We start from the raw sequence: 19,263 nt of genomic DNA on the forward strand, positions 1-19,263 counted from the left end.
GATCACCACATTTGTAGACATGGAACAGGCCCGAAATTCCTTATTTGCTTCTTATTTCTAATGTTTAAGGTCATAACAATCCTTTCCAAGATACGTAATCATTTACACACTTCACCGATGCCATCGTAGTCGCCGAACATCGTGGCCGAGTTTGGCACTCCTGATCCGTGTTCGGGAGGTTCTGGGTTCTTGGCTCTGAGGCCTACGACCCTGACCGTGGTGTTCTTCAGTTCTTCCAGGTACGCTAATGCCGAGATAGTATGCTACCGTACACAATACCCACATCTTAGTCATTCGACGCTACACAAACTAAGCTACTGAGAGGGTCGTTAATTAAACCGTAGATAAATAATTGCAGAGATGTGCGGAGCATATAGCACGCAGAGGACATGTGACATTTTAGTTGGAAATCTTGAAACTAAAACGCCACTTGCGAGATCTAAGCGTAGATGCGAAGATAATATTAAATAAGATTTTGGAGAGATAACGTAATAGAATGTGAATACTGATGAAACTTCAACTTCCATAAAAGGTATAGAATTTCATGATTAGCTTATCAAGAATTGTCTGTTCTATGGAGTCGTGTACAGGGTAGACTATTCTTTATGCTATATGTTTTTATGTGCGTTTTCTCTTATAGGCCGTTCAATAGCTCAGTTGTGAGAACGCCTTGACGTGGAGGCTGTTAGTTCCACCGAAACGTTGGTATATACCTACAAGTCCACAAGACGTTATAGGGGTAGAAGACCAATGAGGGCATTATTTTCCGTGTGTTTTTATTTTGAAAACCAACAATTGCCTTCCTTGGTTCTCATGCGGCCTACCAACCCAGTTACACCCATAGCCTAGGGAACATTACAAATTACTGTCATTAAGTGGCAAGCAATCTATGAAACCACTTTAACAGTAGTGGGCTGCAAAGCCAGTAACTATGACCATTAACTTGCAAGGGCTCCTTGGAAAAAGGTAGTATTTATTCCCTCATTGGCCACAGAATATGGTACATGGAGATAAATTCTGTATCTTGGGAAGTCTGTTTTAAAGAAACGCTCTCTGCCAATTGTCCCTCAGAACAACACGTCACATGGCACCGTACGAAACATATTATAGATATAAATAAAAAATCCCAAATGCAATTGAAATAAAAAAGGTGATGCGAAAGGGGAAGGTTGACTAGAGGATTTTCTATAACGGGTTAGCCAATCAGAAAACGCCATTACCGTACACCCATGATGCCTTGCTGTTGAGACAAGCTCCGCCTTTACCTAGGGTTATTATCTGCCCACCTGTAGCGCAAAGCAACTGTCGTTTTTGTTTTTATTCCATTTCGATCCAACATATTTGCTGCTGTACAGTGTTGGTGGTATGTTTCGGAACTAAGCGTGATTGACAGACTGTCCGCTGCCCCACAACCCCTCATTACTGTTTCCATGAACAGGCTATTTTTGTTTTGTCTGATTTCCTTTCAGAGTACGTAAAATTTTAATATGCCAACCATAAGAATCCAGAGAATGCTGTCCTTTCATGAACGCCTGATTAGCAGCAGACGTGATAATATTAACGTATTATGATCGTGGTAGGTCATCATCTATCGTGTTATGATACCTAGTATGTTGCAGACATATTCAGATAAGAAGCATCTGAAACATAATATTGTTACTGCTGAAATACAGCCTACTTTACTGCGAATGTCCACAAACTCACGCCATGTTTCTTAAAGATCCACTTAATATTAATATTATCATTCTGAGTTCAAGTCTCCGAAGTTATTTCTTCGACTTCGTGTTTCCTGTGTAAAATCTTGTATACTATTGTTATTTTCTTCAAAGATTAAGTACAGAGTTTAGTAGAACCCACCACTGGATCCCATTTGAATCATATGAATCCAGTTCACTTCCTCAAAACCAGTTCTTTAAGATTCATTTTAATATTATCCTACCATCTAGGCATAAATCTCTCAAGCGGTATCTTCCCCTCCGATAAACTCTTAATAGTCCAAGAACGTATTTGTCTTTCTTAGATTGCTGAAATACGTAATCTGGAAACCTGATGACCCTGGTAAATTCTTGTGCGAAATTTGGGCGTTTTACGCTCAGTGCATATAAGAAGAAACGTGATATAACCAAAGCCCATAGACGAGTTATTACACAAAGATTCCTGAGTGAATATAATTAAGTTCTGCACTTTATTGTAGACAATAAAATAATTATTGTTAGTCAATAAAGGTGTGCGTGCATGACTGAATGTATTATTTCCAAATCGAAAAATTATTCAGATTTAAATTACGTTTCTTATAGACACGTATGGGTATTTGTGTTAATGGTATGAGTTACTTTATCAACGGACTTGGACCCAAATTTAGAGGAAATAACAGAAAAGATTTTCAGAAAGTTACAACTGGTCCAGGACACTTGGATTGTGGGATCGAATCCCACTCCAGGCATCGATTTTTCTTCTCGTCTTTCCGTGTTATAGGTAGAGGCCTTGAGACGGTACATGGTGTAAAGAATCCTATCAAATTCCGAAAAAGACTGTTACGAAATCCCAATAAGAACTGACCTAGGTTCTTCAAGAACTGTAGAACCACAAGGAAAAAAACTCACTTGCAAAATATAACAAAGAAGCGTTCCTTTCACGGTGCATTCGAACCTATTAACTGCAGATATCATTACACCTCTTTTGTACTTGAGTACTATAGATCCGGTTTAATATTATTGTTACTTACCGCCCTTTCCACAAATTATCGCGAATTCGGTTTTTATGAACCCCAAACTCAATTACAAAACCACCGTAGACTTGCAGTACTTCATTCTTTCACGTGTAACATTTCCTCTTATACTCAGTAAGAAATTTAAAAATGCTTTTATGAAGAAAGAAAAGGAGATGGAAGACTGGGAATCTATTCTCAACCACTTTAGTGTTTAAAATAACAATAAGGCCTGGTCTCGGACTGTCTACTGTTCGCGTGTGACGTCTCCATATTGTTTGATTGTGCTGAGTATTGTTACGGCCGCACTTAAGAATCGCGGTTCCTTTTACAGGCTGGGATCGCCTCCCTTCCTCTGTCTCATGCGAACAGGCGTGTAACCCCCGATTACACAGGTTAAGAAGTCCGTATCGGCGTCAAGAGGTTTGAACCTCGATGATAATATTATAAGTGATTTTTTCTCCTCTTTCCTTTTTCGTTCAAGATCATTGCACTAAGCCACGAAATGAAGAAATCAAAAGAGGCTTGTCCAATGATGTCGGCTTCCTCAATAGGGTAACAATACAATCAACGATGCAACCCAAGAGTCCTTTTTTCCCCCTTCTTCTTCTTCTTCTTCTTGATAGTAATGATGACTAGGCACATTTATATGATTGCTAACAATGACCATACATCTGCAAAGTGTTAAGAGATAGTAGCTGAATGACTTTCATTAAATAAAAAAGAAATGACTCTTAACAGAAAGAAGACGTAATGGGTGGTGACGCTTATAACCGATCCGTGGCTCGGCAATTTACGAGAATAGGAAATTTCATGACCTTCGTAGTCACATATCGTGGGATCTCTGAACACTATCATGCAATAAGATAATAATAGTTTATAGAATTCTTTATTAACGACTATATAGACAACCACAGATGTAGATGGTGGTTATAACAATAACAATAATAATAATAATTTATCACAGCCCTAAATGTTAAAATTCCCGCAATCGGCATTTTACCTTCTCTTAGATGACACTTGGAGTCGTATTGTAAGATAAGAACATACGTTGAGGGTGCAAAATGCACGTGCCAATGTGCGTATTTAGATCTAAGAAATTAGAAATAACGGAAGAAGGCAACAATTTCACAAATATCTAATTCGTAACAAGATTTTATTATTTTTATTAAGGTGACCATATCAACGATGATAACCTGACGGATGGAACATGAAACAAGTATGGTTGAAATGAATACAAAATTTTAGTTGATAAACCTCAAGGGACGGGACCAGTTAAGAGACCTAGACGTAGATAGAAGGATAATATTAACATGGGTCTTAAATAAATAGGACACGTTTGTATTGGCTCCGCTTTAGTGATGAACTATTCTTAGTAGACTAATGAAACTTCTGGTTTCATCTGCAGGACTGAAAAAAAAGTATTTTTATATACTAAACTTCTCTTTAAACAGTATTTCATTATTTATAGTCTTGTTCTAAGAAGTGACTAATATCTATTATTTACACTGAAAATATTAAAGAACTGCCTCTAGTACCACACTGTTATTATATAAAAGTTAAATTTAAATCATATTATGTAACTTTTATTTACCTTAGAAACATGCACTTTATATTATGATCATATAGGTCTATATTACATTTCCTGAAAGTCAATCTCAGAATGAAGTGAAATAAAACCCTTATACTGTAAATTCACACTGATCAGGGTAAGACAAGAAGTCAATATTTTGTCAAATTTATATTGTGATCTTCTCGTCTTATGATGAATAAGACCACAATATTTGTTTGGCATAATTTTCATATTAATATTTTCGTATAAAAATTTTATAGGCTACATTTCTCAACTCTTCCATGCTTTCTTCTCGTCCTTATGTGTCTAAATAAACTGCTAGTCGGCATATTCGATTTGTTGTCTTCTAACGAAGTAGCATTATGTTTTCTGCAGCTACCAGTAAACCTACCGTTGTAAACAAGCATCATAAAACACGATTAGTCGGTGAATGGGGTTAGATGCCTGTGGATGATACAGTGTTTGTCTGATCTATGTAGCGATACAAGAAACAAAATTTGTTTGTTGTGGTAACTGACAGGCATCTTCAAGTTAGCTGCAAGGAATCAAGGTTTCCGGTTGCTTGAGCGTCTTCTGTCTTAGGAACGCTGTGTTCCGTTTTTGAGGAAATATCTTGTATGGGAATATGCAATCACGCAAACAGCGCGTGGCATAAGGTGTCAATCACGTGTTCAGCCGAGCGAAGTTTGCTATTGCATGGAACAATAGAATTATACGTTTGTTCCTAACAGGCTACATAACGACTAAACAGGATGCTATGGACGGAATGGGGGCGGGAAGGGAAAGGATTACAAAATGATAATGCTTTATCGCAAACAAAAGTGTAGAACTTTTCAAATCACTGTAAATGAGAAAGCAACTGAGGGAAGTTTTAAGACCTGAGCAGTTCTACCAAGACTGACTAGCTCCACGTGACAGAGGCCTTGAAAAGTTTATCGTCGCTGAGCTAGTCAGGAGATTCTGGTTTTTAATGGATCCCGTAAATTCATTATCTTCTTCGCAAAAACCCGTGATTAATCCATGTCCTGAGCCGAGTTTCTTGTTAAAAATGCCTTTTAATATTATCATTTCATCTACGCGTAATTCTTCAGAATGGTCTACTACCTGCAGGCCTAGCGACTTCAACTTTGTATGCATTTATCCTCTCACTCGTGCATGCTACATACCCCATTTACCTCATACTCCTTGGTTTGACCACTTTAATAATATTTAGTGCAGATTATGTATTATGAATCATCAGGGAATATTTTCTGTGTTCCTGTTACTTCTTAACAAATATTATCTTTAGAACTCTGTTACCAAAAACCATCAGTGTATTTTAATGTGTGAGAGAGTTTCACGAAGGATCTTTGAAATTTAAATAAACACAAATAAGTTTCTGTTATATTTTGTAGGACACAATAAAAAATATAATTGTGATGTTGTATATTCTTGTAGGCCGTCACCATTGTTTCAGAAGAACATTAAGCCTCTATCTTCAGAGCAGAAGACATAGAAGATCACAAGTGAAATCTCACGTCCGCGAATAATTCAAACATACCTAAAAAAAGAATATAGATGTCAAAAATCTCTAATAGCTGAAGACAAATTATTCTGAATTACTAAAATGAGAAATTTGTATGTTTTATAAGTCTAATGAAATGTAATAATTATCTGTTAGCAAAACCCGAAGGTCCAACACTGATCTTACCAAAGCACGCCACTGGGCATGATTGTGACCACTTTTCAGCCACCCCCCACTCTCACAACCTCTTTGTGCATGATCCAGTTGAACCTTGTAGTACCATCCTCTTCGTGTCCTTCAAAACTGTCGTTCATGTTGTTGCATTGTCAATGGACTGCGAGACAAAATCATAATACAAAGGTATGGCACTGTACATAACAGACTGTTCGAAAATGTCGTAAAGTTCAGGTATTTGGGAACGACACTAATATATGAAAATTGGATTGGCGAGGAATTGTGTTTAGACTGGTTTTGGGAACTCTTGCAGTTCAGAACCTGTTGTCTTCCCTCAACCCTTCTAAAAAGTAATACTGAAGTATACAGAACTATAAATTTACCTGATTTTTTGTAAGGGTGTGAAACTTGGTGCCTCACGTCTACGCCTAAGAGAAGAACACAGAATGGACGTATTTGAGAAGAGGATGCTGATGAGAATGTCCGTATGTAGGACAGATTAAATGACAAGAAGAGAGAGAAAATTGCATGATGAGAAGCTCCATACTCTGTACTGTTGAAGAAATGTTATTAGGTCTGTAAAATCAACCCTGCAAACAACTGACCATATATTCGAGTCTATGTTGGTGGTGATATACAATTTCGAAACTGCCGAATACTGACACATATGTTGGCCATTATAACATTTACGTAAACGAACGACAGAGAACAGCAGTTTTATGTGAAAAGAACACGGATGAGTTCGTGACTAAGAAACCAAGCAGCAAGCTACTGTCGTAGGTTGCATAATACTAGCTTCACATTATGTAGTCCTCACCACATTCACAAGACAGTTGGTGTATTATAAAATAGACTATTGGACATGCGCGTATCTTTGAGAATATCTACGACCAAATTGTGATGTTTTTAATTTTTCTCCATCTATTGTTTCTGTACAGAAATTTTTTTATACTTATTTTATATATGACTAAATTATAGGCTATATGAATATTGAGTGTTTGTTTTCAAAATATGTTTTTGTCTTTGTATATGTCTATGAGGCATTTCCGTGCAGACTAACATGCACGTCCCACTTGAGTTCAGACTCTGTCAAGCGCATTACTTAAGAGTGTGATGCATTTCCCATAAAAATCACTGCTCGTCCCGAGAACATGATACAAGCAACACTCGAAAACTGTGTAAAATCTGTCTCAGTCTGACAGAAATTCTTCTTTCCATAGTCTTTGCTTCGAACTAATTTCCTCTGAGATCTCAGCGTTTCGCAACCCTGGGATGTGCAAGGTATACACGAATATATTTTATTAAAACACAATGATAGTGTAACGAAAATAGTCTTTAATTATGTTACTATTGCAAAGTGTTTCACATGTTAGTCAATAACTTTCGTTTATAAGCCATTCATTTGTTATAAATTTAACACTGTTGGCCTAAGCTATCTTTCAGTATCAAGGTTAATTATTATTGTTTCGATTCGAATCTTTGCCCTCATCAGTTCAAAGCGTCCTGCGGACAGAGATAGAACACGACAGCCCTAACCTTAGTCATGGCATCCGGCACCGACAAGATCGAACAGGACATTACTCATGTACAAGTGTCTACTTTAGCTTTACGTTTATTTACTTAACCGAGGCTCACAGTTGAGGGTCGGACATTGATTGTAAATGTTCGTACTCTAACAGACGTGTCCTTAGCTTACTTTGATATCAAAATAAAGTTCCAGAGGAATAAGACCGCCTTACAATTGCTGTTCAGTTCCGTTAAGTCTAGCAAGGCGAATGATAAATATCACTACGGCGCGTGATCCATTTGTCCTTAGTCTGCGGACTGTTACCAAGAACGTATTGGACTTGTGGTTTATAAAGTCATGTTGACTTCCAAGTAGATAACCGACGTTTTGGAGAAACATACTGTCTTCATCTGCAGATTCCTGAAGATGGAGACATTTCTCTACCCCGACAACAGAGAAAGATGTTTCTGCGAAACATCTTTACTATCGATAAGACAACAAAGCGTCATAACTCAGAAGATCAAAATCGATATTTTGACAGCCGTGAGAACCTCAAATCTCACGTATTGCGAAGAAAATACACAACGGAGAAAGAGGGGGCTTTCTAATGTAATCGTTATCGCATTCAGAAAGTGTTTGGTTAAAATTTAACGTGCTCTATCCTCTATTATTTCTAACCATGTTTTTGAGTCCATGTTGAAAGTCACTGAATAACTATACAGGTCGGCCTGTACAATATTTACGTAATCGAATTGGCAGATCACGGAGTTTTCGTGGAATAGAACATGGTTGATGGCATGGGAAATACAGTGCGTGAGTTGGAAGTCGAGTAGGGGGCTTACCTGAACAATGCCTTCGCACTGTGACCGGTCATACTCACAGTGGGGTTACCTTTTCCTTAAAAATTGATTTTAATGTAAGTCATTATCTATTCTTCTCACATTTTTTTCAACGGGCCATTCGAAACAATTCTAACAGCTACCATGATTTATCGGTTTCCAGCGAATACGTAAATTACAAACTAACTTGTTAGTAATGTGTTAATCAGTGTGAACATAGCAGCTCATGAGTGAGGTGTGAAATTGTTGAAGCAATCACCAGTCACCCAAGCTACGCGGCGCTACAGCTCAGAAGTCAGCCAAAAACCTCGAATCCTAATCGCCAGTCTCCTTTACGAATATTACTTCAAAAACTCGTGGCCATCGAAGTTCATGAATGGAACAAAGGAGCTGCTCGTTTGTTTCAGTACCTGCATGCACGAAGCGATTTGTTGTAATTCCCAGTGGCCGAGCTCATCTGAAGCTATCTAGTCACATCTCCACAGCTAACAAGACAGTGGGCTGGTTCGTCGGGCATCATCGCGCTCGGCTGTGCGTCAGGAAACTGCAATTACCGATATAGCAAACAGAATCATACAACTAAAAGATAGTAACCTAAAACTATTTACCTTATTTTCACAATCAACTAACTGGGTTTTCTAGATTAAGGAAGGGAAATATAATGTTTTTATTTTAATATAATTAAACAGGCCAGTGCGTAATATTCACGTTTTTAATTAATTCAGTTCAAAAGGCATGACATTGAAAATCAGCAGCAATCCCTAACGTTTATTCTAAGGCTCAATTAAATATTCCGATGGGAACCTGTCTTTATTTTTTGTCGTCGCTGAAAGGGCCTTGTGGAATCCCTCACCAAGGAGATCGGCTTCAACTTCTTTTTGTCTGCATAAATACCAGACATAAAGCAGCTGTTTAACGGCGCTCTGCAACTGAAATGCTGCAGCGTCGTGTGATTGACGCAGAGTCTGAAACGATTTTCGACAAATCGGCCGACATGTATCTTGACGGATTGACGAAAATGGGAGCGGGTCTCTTGTCGAGTTTCGAACTTGGGACCTTCCAGACACTAATCAGTAATAACAAAATACCTCGACGTTCAGTAAGTGTAGTTATGGCGTTAAGTAAGATGGATACGACAAAAACTAACATGCTCACACACATGCACGCTGCACACACATATGTACATATGTATCTGTTTATGTACGTATGCATGCATGCATTTGTGTATGCGTGCATTAACGAATGAGTGTCTGTGGTTCCGTGTACATACGCACATACATACACGCCTGGCGCACATTAAACATACATAAACACATGGAGGCAACAAAATTATTTTCTAATAGATTCCAGTCACTTTTGGCATATATTGGTTTCGTATATAAGATAAACTTACCGTCGTTTCATGTCAAACATGTGAAAGTTAAAGTAATGATCTTATACGATTCTAATATCATAGTTTGTTTCAAAATTAAAAAGAGTTGCTGTTTTCATATGAAATATTTTATCCTGAAGCAGAAGCAGTTTTATGTGATAGATTCAAATTCAATACCACTATAGCGTGAAGGATATTAAATTTGTACTAAATTGGGATAGTATTGTCCACAAAATAAAATAGTTTTTTGAAGGCTAGACAAATTCTCATTTTTGTTCCACGCTCCTGTTTCTTCCGATATGGTGCCATATTTGCAAGTCACAGAAGAACATTTCAGTAAATAAGGTAATTGCTTGTGAACTGTACGTTAGGGTTTAGACTCCTGATTGGTGCTGAGACTAGATTAGTGAGTACCAGTCTGGTTCTATGGCTCATCCAGTCTCCTATACAACTGGGAATGCTGCGTTTCTTCCCAGAGGATAAAACGGTAGGAATGCGTGGAGTTTTGCATCCACTTCTCCTTTACGCCTTCAGCTAAGAGACAACTTAACCTTTACCTTCGATCATTGGCACATATCATCTTCAGAAGCAGCTAATTGCAGTGCAAGAGACTGTAATTCTGACATCATTAGAATTGTCAGTATGGCAAATCATCCTCATAATTAAAGGCTTATATGATAGGCTATTAACATTAGAAATCTTGAAGGCTTCGATTTAAATGTGACAGAAATGTTAGTGCTTGCAGTAGCTGTATTATAGGCCTACAGCGGTATTAATACACACGAGTAATGTAGCGAGATTCCAAATGAGTCGCATTACTACAACTCACTAGTAGGTATTAGTTTTAACCAGCAGAAGGCAACCTTGATGGAATGTTGATTGGGGTAAGTTGTAGCAGGGGTATATTTCTATTATTATTATTATAGAATAATAAAGAATTTAATTACTATTACTATGTCTGGTTTATTATTCTTTATTTTTACTTGTTTAAGGGGCCGCTTTATAACAGAAAAACTGATATAAGCTTGAACCACATATCTAAAACATATCCCACTGTATCATCATGATTAGGAAGCACTAGTTAAACAGGGAATATTTGAGGTTAATTGAAGTTTCCGTATAAAGATAAAGATAATATTCCAAAAGGGACAGAAGAAGAGAGATAGTTGTCGGCACGGCATCATGAAACTAATGTTTGAAAATTCGCTTAGTCTCTTTTGCTTTAAATAGATGAATTCGTGACTTGCGTCGGATGGCTTGGCATCGTGACTGGTTCAGGACCACGGCCCAGGGTACAGTTCGCGGTAAACAATAATAACTACAACAAAATGAATCTGTTTGCCCAGATATGGTTTGAGCGGCTTCGATGTAGCCTACTTGGAAAGTTGAATGGACTATGACTTTGTAATATGCTGTTTCCTTTGTCGTTTTTCCTCAAATACCAATTCAAAGGTTGTTTTCTCATGGCAAAGCAGTTTATTTTGGAGTATGATTATTGTTCCTTTAATAACATTCAATCAGAAAGAACGATATTTTGTGATGACGTGTCAGTTGATGCTGTTAATTTTATTTGCAACATATTCGTTTAAAATTATGAAATAGAAACGTCACTTAAATTTTGCACGTAATAAAACTGAAAAGAATAGAAAATATGTATATACGTTTAAAATTCAGATTATGTTTATTAATACGTGTTTAATGTATTATACGACAATATAACTTCCGAGGTAGCCAATCACATCAGAACCTATATGATGGGAAAAGTTGGTTCCCGAAACGTCGGTTTACTACGGTAACCGCTTGACGCGGCTGATTTCCCGAGAAATTTTGATTGATAACAATTGTAATTATTACAGTATTTTGATACTTTAGCCGCATTCGTAGCATCTCTGCTGAACACCTATTATGTTAGCTTTGTCGGCTCGTCTGTAAGTATAAAACATTACGAGAACGGGTGAATGGATTTTCATGAAATTTGGTGTGGACGTCGTTCGTGCTCCGCAATAATGTTATTACCATTAATCTTTCCACCCCTAATTTTCAACAAAGGTATGTAAATGTCATGTTTCTCCACAGTAAAGGAAGTTTTAGTAGGCCAACGGATTTTACAAGGTCTGTGAATTCCATAGATTTGGTAACCAGCAAAACAGAGACCTATCTTGTGATTACCTTCGGAAAAAGCAATTGAACAATCAACAATAGAAAAATGAAGACAGAGATTGATATATCCTGTCGTGAGTGGTCATCGCACGAATTCTTCAGTCCTCATGAACACACAACAGTTGTAATAATAATTGCCGGTTCAAATGCTTATGGAGAAACATCTTTTGTTTACACGCTACAGTGTTCATCACGCAAATCCAATTATTCCCAACTGTTCTCGTCTTTCTTAGGCTTTTCAAATAAAATAGCCCGTACCTTGCTCTGTGATTCGTTCAACTGTCGTTGATTGTGTTTTGTGAGAGTTACGTTGTTTCTTTTTATTGTTCTATCTTTCTACCATAGAATTGTTACAAATATTTATTGTATTATTTTATTCGTATCGACTTTAAAGCTTCCCCTTTCTCTGGGAAGAATAAGAAGGCATAGACATAATTTCCTCAGTGATTTATAGGCAATTTCCACCTTGGTTTAAATAGTCGCTAAATCTGTCAGCAAAACTTTCTAACCTTCTTCTCTTCACCACAAAATATCATTTTTCGCCACTTCTTCTGACTAACTGGATAACGAATAGTTCTTGGTGTGTCGTGTTGGGTCTGTATGCAGTCGGTTCTTTATACAGAAAGCCACCTATCTCTAACAGCAAATGAATGTTACGATGCATTGAAAAATATCTGCTAGAGTTACAAATTACTTCACAGGAACTATTTTTAATTTAAACAAAATGTTTTTAAAAAGTCTACAAATTATTAGTATTTACATGATATAGCGAAAAAGTGTACAAGAATAATTGATATCAACATTTTTATTGCACCTTTCGATCAAGCTACGTAAAACCTGTATGGCTTTTGTTTGAAGAGAACCAAAATCCTTCTGGATTTGGTTCATGTTGGCCAGACTCTTTGCGGGAAAAGGACGTAAGTTGTTCTCAATTAACAATATTTCCGATTCTGTTTAAAATTAATTTATTTAGAAATTTATTACATATTTAAGAAGCCTTGCTGAAATTTAACAAATTTTATTTCAGTATTTAAAAACATATGAGTTACACTGAAATAAGTTAGAACAATTAATTTTAATATTTAAATGTGTGTATCTAACATTCAGTTTAATCACTGACGGCTATAATCCTGTAATTGGAATGTATCCAGTTCAAATGTAAGTTGGAATAGGTTTATAAATAAAGAATCTTTCATCCGGCTGTCAGGTGCCTGAAGTTTATTACTTTAACGAGAAGAAAAGAACAGGAGAGAGGCGAACGTTGGCTAAAACATTTTTCGGAAAAAGTATTCAGTGCTATTTATTAGAAACTTTAATTTTAAAATTCGCAATGGTGGGCATGAAGTCGAGTTATCTGATATTCATTCACCTTCTTTTCAGATTCAGTGTTTGTAATTAATTCCGTCATGAAGTCACCTTTATGAATGTTGATACTCTTATTTCTGTCGTTGATAGTTGCGACTTAAACGTTCGGTGTGTATCATTCCCCTTTGTTTTTATTATATTGTTATTTTTACGATGAGGTGAGATTGTCTCTGTGGAACTGGACCTATAACGTTTTGGGAAAAATGTTGAAACTCTGAATGCAAAATAAAAATTTCTGCTATTGATTTTACTTGAGAAGTTGTGGACTATAAATTCAATAAATCAATATATTCGTAAGCAGTGTTAGTAGGGCTACAACTACTTGTTTTAGAGTAGTTTAATAGTTGGTTTGCTGGTCAGTTTTATAAAAAAAGAAATCTTAGGCGTTGTATTCTTATACGAGTATAAATCTCAGATGACTGTTAACGACGTATCAATTAAAATATTCTCATCACATTAAGAGTTCATTTAACATGCAACTCGTTGCTTATATGAACTAAAGTTTAATACTACTGAGTGAAAATACATGTGAATATTGCTTTTAAATATTACATTTTCTTGTCGGAAACCATTATCTGAAGTAAACTTGCTGCTTAGTTTAGCGCGCACGTAGCCTTTTGCATATCGATAAGATACAAATCGATTTGTTTCCTGTCATAAATAAAATATATAATACCGTGAAATCATGGAATAATATATAAAAGAAAATAGTAGTTATATACAAAGATGTTGTTTATTTACGCAATTACTGTGTACTGTGAAATAATTGACGACAACATAAAATAAACAACGACTTTCTAAATTAAATAATAGCAACTGAGATGAGCCTGATAAATACGACATTTCCGAAATTGAATGTACATACGTACATATGGTAGCTTTGATGGATCTATTCAAGTACAATCTCATTTGAAGCGTTAAGCTTCATTTTTCTTCTCAGTGTTAAACCTGTTAGCAAAATTAAATCTTAATTGCTGTGTTATGCTCAAAACGAGAGGCTGCTCATAGGACTAATCAAAGTTAGAATCTGAATGGGCTAGGTGCAGATAAAGGTATATAAACATTTTTGCTTTTTAAGCTTATTATTAGTAATCTCTGTTTGAATTTCTGCATATTCATGTTTCGCAGATAGGTCTTTCGCATACCGGAAAAATTAGGCACACAAAACGGTATAATTAGTATAAAAACCAAGGGCCTATGAAAAACCTTTTATAACTGGCAGAAATAGCGTTGGCCTAAATTTGAATTTACCTCCTATGTTCACCAAAGCGTAAATAATTACCACAAAAATTTAGGGTCCTAAGAATAGTTAAACATATTAAATAAATCTAGCCGTATTTTAATAATATGTTACATACAAGTGTAATTAAAATATATGGATTGCCTTCAGAAGATTTTAAAAGAAAGTGGCTTAGGAATACTTTGAAGATGGCATCATGGAGAAAAGCATCTCTGAAACGTCGTCAGACATCCCGTAAAGTACACGGTGCAACAACTCAGAAGACAGCTATCTTCATAAGCGCAGCTATGATAACGTGAAATCTAATTTAAGAATTTTTTTCAGATTATTGTGGGGTGTACTTATAAAATTCAAGCTTGGTAAAAATTAATTAAGGGTAAGAAATACAGCAGCGGAGTATATACCATAATTCGTTACTTAACATTGTCACGTATTTAAATTTGTTGACACCCTCGGGATGCAATCTCATACATCAACTGTGCAGACTCCGCAAGAGCAAAGCAACAGCGATACAATCAAGGAGATTATGTATGCCATAAAAAACACCGTTGGCTTGTTAAAAGTTCAGTAATGATAATTTAACAAGATAGAGTGGAATCCCAAGAATATTTGCCGAGACAAAATATTCGAATTAGTCTGATACGAAAGGCGTCTTGTACGCCATGAATATGGATAAAGCAATTTTGAGACTTTACAAGAGCTGCACCAGAAGTTTTATCTTTTGCATTTTTTACTGCCAGTTGTGGTATTTAATAATACACCCAAGACACATAATTGTTAGAGGGTAATCAGACGTTTCAGACATGGAAAAAATAAAGAAATTGTGTAATGTATAAAGTATAGGTTATGAAGGAAGGAAAAAGAAAATATATATCGATGTTGTCTTCGAATACTAGGATTCGACTCTTGATTGAAATGGCATTAATTGCAGGTTATATGCGTCTGTAGTCGGGAAAGTGGCTGCTAGGATCATTGAAGGCAATAATCGCTTGCCGTGTAAGAAGCACTTCTTTGTTCTTGGTCTGGATACGAACAGGGGTAAATGATACCTGCCCTCACTGTGACAGGATCGATTAATTGTTTAACAAAAGTAGGGTGTGGACCAATCGAGGACGTATCATTACATGTTTTTGAGACCCACCAAGAATTGTTCTAGGGTTCTTCAATACTTAGCGTAAACCCAGTTCTAAAGGGCCCCACTAGACCCATTAAAATAAAGGCAATGTGATTTAAGCCTCTTTATAAAATTTGTATAAACCTATCGAAACTTACATGTATTAATCAATAATTCTTCGTAAATAATGATTTCAGTCTGTAAATAAACTCAGATACAATAAAGTAGATATCCATGTCTCGTTACCAGAATAAGTTACAAAATTGTAATTTAAGGGTACTTAATAAACCGTCTGAAATTGCTTCAAAGTTCAAACACGTCAATAAATGTACACGGTACATGCAAATGTTGGCACGTTCACCAGAACTTGAAGTTGATCTCCAGTAATAGAGCAAGTGAGGTCAGAAATGTATAGAGTAGATGGAAGTTGCGTGGGCGGGGTGTCTGGATCTGTTTAGGTTAGGTGGTAACGTCATCACGAGTTACTTTCCCGCGCAGCTGAGCGGGTGGCAGGAGATCCCCGTTTTGGGATTCCCCTGTCCAGCCACTTCCGCGCGCAAAAACGAAAGTTTGTTTTCTTGTGCTATGTCCTTGGAGAAATATTACGTAACATTGTGGACAGGATTCAGCTGGCTCAGGATGTGTTCAAATGACCCAAATTATTTAATATTAAAATGAGCCTTCAGGTTATGCAAAAAGTTGGGAATTTTTTAGCCTGGTAATAAACTAATTCTGTACCAAGTAACTAGTTATTTATTCAACTGCTGTGTTGAGAAATACCAGCTATACAGCCATCAGCCATGTTTTTCAAAATCAGGTTGTCGAGTGAGAGATGTTGCTGTCGCAGTTTGAGTATTCCTTGTGGCCTCGTGGTTAAGGTGCTGGTACAGACACAGGGAACCCCGTCATTCACCATTCCCGATCGAATTATGCAAGTCTGTGCTTTTCATCATTATTATTGCTATCTTTGTAGGGGGACGCTGGCGATTTCAGTTTTGCATTCATCCCTGTCAACTGAAACCGTGGTACATATATATAACAAGTTCACTTAACAATTAAGGGGGTGGGGGAACATGTCTCAATGAAGCTGATATAAAATATTTGTATTAAATTTGGACTTCTCTCGTCCAAGGAGTCCTACCAAATGTCCATAGATCAAGTCAACTAAAAGGTTGGGGACCCGTAAAGGGTACCGGAAAATGTAGAAAACATTGTTAAACCGGAAAAAGAAGAAGAATTTGGACTTCTATGCTAATTAAATTAAATGTTAAATGTTCTTTACTTCGATCTTAAATTCCGAAATGTTACATTCCTATCAGACGCCACTTTGCATTAACAAGTGGTTACAGACTGCATTTTCGTAGTGTATAGTCTCGTAAACATAAGCCTTATTAATTCAAAGTTATATTTGAGGAACCTTTACATTCCGTTCCTAATTGTTCTGTAACAGAATCTAGATCGATGTGAATTACAAATTACGAACACTATAAGTACCTTACTGGTATAAAGTATTACAACTCTCTGATATTTCACCAATCTTAAGTTTTTATTAGTGGTTTTGAACCTCCTAAATTTTCGGTCCTTAAGATGGGTTCACAAAACTTATCGAGAACAAATTTAAGTAGCCGTGTCCGTGCAGGGGTGTGGTGACATGCTCAGTTATTGGATGGAGTACCTCAGAATCCTGGAGGGCTAAGGAGCAGTCCACTAGATGAAACAAGAGCGAGAAAAACAACGATCTACTTTCGTCGTTTTTTTTAACTTATTTATTTCTCTTTTAATATTTTTTCTGACAGGTAGGCTTCCAGATTGGTCTTTCTTGGTTTCCCTCAAGCTATGCCAAAAAGAGAGAAATGAGACAATACAAAAAAGAAGTTACAAAAATACAGGGAATAAAAAAATCTCAACGGCAGGCACTCTTTCCCAACAGCACATAAATTGCTTTTGCTTCTTGTTAATGGCTTTAGCCCGCGCATATTACTTACAGGGGACTTCTTTCTATCATCTCCCATCCCCCGGCCCTCCGTCCGCCCGTCCTTTTCGTAACAGCCACATGGAAACTTGGTTTTTACACGACCTGCCTTGACTTATATACTAGCAATAACAACGTCTAACAAACTCCAAATTTCCCCTTTCCAGTCGCTTGTCCCTTCCTCCAGTGGGCCGTTACTCCCTCTTAATGATCCTCTAACTAAAGCTCCTCCTTAATATTTAATATGTATGGCTACCTTTTTACAAGATGAAGGCAGAAATCGGTTGAAAACTCTCAGGTTCATTGTTAATATTTGTTTCAAAAAAACTATACCTACTATTTAACTCTTATTATAGATTATAGTGACGATAAACTTTATTTCATTTGCCATTATTTTAAAATATACTGTCATATACAGATAAAACTAATTCTGTAGAGATATGTTTTTGGAGCCGATTTTGCGTTTCTGAGAGTATCTATGAATGCAGAGTATTTTAATACGTTCCCTTTCCTCCAGCACTGTTCGCCTCTCGATTACCGCGTTCTGCGACTAGAAAATAAATTCTACCAGAATGGTCATTTCATGATTTACTTACTGACACAGTATTCACTATCTAAGGCTTTGGTAGCGGAATCTGAGCGTATTATTGCATACGGTCCTGAGCCCGTTCTATTTAAATGACATCCTTAAATATGCTTTCCTAAGATCTATGTGAATGTTACCCTCCAAATATGCTTCAACGTCACCAAATTCGTTTTCACAAAGAATTTCTTCTTTAAAATTCTGTATGCATTCGTTGTGTCTCCTAACCTAGTCATACGTCAGCCTATTTCAGTCTCAGGTTGTTACTATCTTAACAATATCCTATTAGGTGACATGTATCAATTATGAAGTTCTACTTCAACGACGCAAGTTGTAAGCCTACACTACACAGAGAAGCAAACTGATCGATACGAAAGGAAGGCTGGCAATTCTATTACAATACAATATTATGTGAATAAGAGCTGTTTTATGGAGCAGTTAGTGAAAATGTAGTATTTACATTGTGTTTTTTGAGACGCTGATGGTACGCTCAGATGTTGAGAGATCTCCCTCGTCTTTTATGGTACTCAAAGGTTCATCACCGGTTCCCCACAAATTCTTCAGTGGCTATGTTTTCAAATATCCCTCTTAATCTAAGTACAGACTGTTCTGTTCCTTTCTAAATCAATCGAATCTATGTGTCTACAAGAAGTAAAAAAAAATATATAAACTAATAAATAACACTGTATAATCCGTATTATCGACAAACATTCTGTTTACGACGTAATGTAATTGCATTAGATATTTCAAAATCAGTTTTCTTTTTGTAAATACTGCACAAAAAAGCTAAGTGTGTGGGAACACTGGCCAAAGGGAACAGTTGGTAAATGAATGAGTATATCAGAAGACCTGTAATAGGAAAGACTAGCAGACTTCAACTTTTCAATACTGACAGGTGGGTGGGTTTGACTTCCTAACCCATACTCCAACCGCCAGGTTATAAAGGCAGACGTATTCTTAACTACACCCGATACATTTGTACGAACCTTTCAAAGTTCTTCTCCACCCACCCTCAAAAATACCATCCTCTCTCGTCTCATCCCCACTAGCTGATGAATTCTATTATTCCATGGTCACATTAGTTCTTAGAGATAAGTCTCTCCCCAGTTTTCCTTTCGCAACACTCTTTCTATTGAGGGGATTCCTTTTCTTC

The 19,263-nt window shown here is 36.7% G+C and overlaps 1 long non-coding RNA gene across 1 annotated transcript in view; it reads right to left on the reverse strand.

The window, feature by feature from the left end:
- Nucleotides 1–4,316: 4,316 nt before the first annotated feature.
- Nucleotides 4,317–19,263, reverse strand: part of LOC110827317 (uncharacterized) — a 55,531-nt gene continuing 40,584 nt past the window's right edge. The window contains exons 2-4 of the long non-coding RNA XR_002542270.2: nt 8,715–8,848; nt 5,971–6,118; nt 4,317–5,820 (exon numbers count right to left, since the gene is read on the reverse strand). This is a non-coding gene — a long non-coding RNA (uncharacterized LOC110827317). The remainder of the gene's footprint in view (nt 5,821–5,970; nt 6,119–8,714; nt 8,849–19,263) is intronic.

Source organism: Zootermopsis nevadensis, unplaced genomic scaffold, assembly GCF_977971745.1.
Source record: "Zootermopsis nevadensis isolate Lab colony 2312 unplaced genomic scaffold, Znev_1.0 Znev_ptg000013l, whole genome shotgun sequence".
In the NCBI taxonomy this organism is placed as follows: domain Eukaryota; kingdom Metazoa; phylum Arthropoda; class Insecta; order Blattodea; family Termopsidae; genus Zootermopsis; species Zootermopsis nevadensis.